Below are 1,085 nucleotides of genomic sequence, written 5' to 3'. Positions count from 1 at the left end.
CCCACCGGGAGGGAGCATGCAGGTCGACATAGCGGAGGGAGGGGGGCGGCGCGACATAGGGGAGGGACCGCGTCCGGGAATATTACCCGAGCATTAGGGGTGGAGCGGGGTGCGCCCCCACTACACAATGCCGAGATTACCAGCGCAAATTGTGTCCTCGCCCCCCCCTGCTGCGGGGTATTGTGTGGGACTTGGGGGTGCCTTGCCTGCCTTTTTGTGGGGCCGGGGGAGCGCCACACGGTTTTCGGGAGGCTCCCGTCCTAATCGGGAGAGTAGGGAAGTATGATTTATGCATGTCCAGAAAACAGTCTTTAAGGGGTCCAGGCTTTCTCAAGCCACCCCCCATTACCTCATCCCCAAACGCTGTCTACCTGTCACTCACTTTTTTTTTCCCTGTGACGGGGCCGGACCTAATGACATGACCGCCGCTAAATGGTCAGCTGCATCTTCTCTTCTATCTTCTCCCGAAGAGGAGAATTAAAATGTGGCCAAGTATGACACTTCCGGGGAAATGTTGCAAGTGACGAGTTCTTGGTGCATATATAAATGAGTATGAGTATATATATATATGTGTGTGTGCATATATATATATATATATGTATAGATATATATATAGATACACATATATATAAATATATATATATAAATAAAAGACTGCATAAAATGTATACACACATATATTTTGCTTATATTTTTAATTAAAACATTTTAATGAAGAGGATACAAAAAAAAAAAAAAGTTGGGCTCGTCCGGGATTTGAACCCGGGACCTCTCGCACCCTAAGCGAGAATCATACCCCTAGACCAACGAGCCAGCTGACAGAAACCGGATTTACATGAGCCTTGGATTGAATGACGTGATGTAAGAGCCATATACCGAGAGATGTTTTGATAGTGTAGGAATCACATGCCGCCGTGTCGGTCTTAGCAGCCGGGTCTCTCTGCCAGCGGCACCTCCGTCACGTTTACTTTACTGAGGAGAGAGAGCGCCATTGGGGCAGAGGCGGGCGAGCGGCTGATTGACAGCTGAAAAGGGCGGGAGGGAGTGACGCGGCCAGAGGGGCGGGGCTTAGCAGGGGAAGCCTC

At 49.8% G+C, this 1,085-nt stretch overlaps 1 non-coding gene across 1 annotated transcript; it reads right to left on the bottom strand.

Moving 5' to 3' along the window:
• Positions 1 to 741: 741 nt before the first annotated feature.
• Positions 742 to 813, bottom strand: TRNAP-AGG (transfer RNA proline (anticodon AGG)). The gene has a single exon. It is a non-coding gene; the product is annotated as a tRNA-Pro (tRNA).
• Between the last annotated feature and the right edge of the window lie 272 nt (positions 814 to 1,085).

The sequence above is a fragment of the Taudactylus pleione genome, unplaced genomic scaffold (genome assembly GCF_031769625.1).
Source record: "Taudactylus pleione unplaced genomic scaffold, aTauple2 ptg001016l, whole genome shotgun sequence".
Classification (NCBI taxonomy): Eukaryota; Metazoa; Chordata; class Amphibia; order Anura; family Myobatrachidae; genus Taudactylus; species Taudactylus pleione.
The sequence above is the reverse complement of the archived record's forward strand: the minus strand, read 5'-3'. Positions and strand labels throughout refer to the sequence as shown.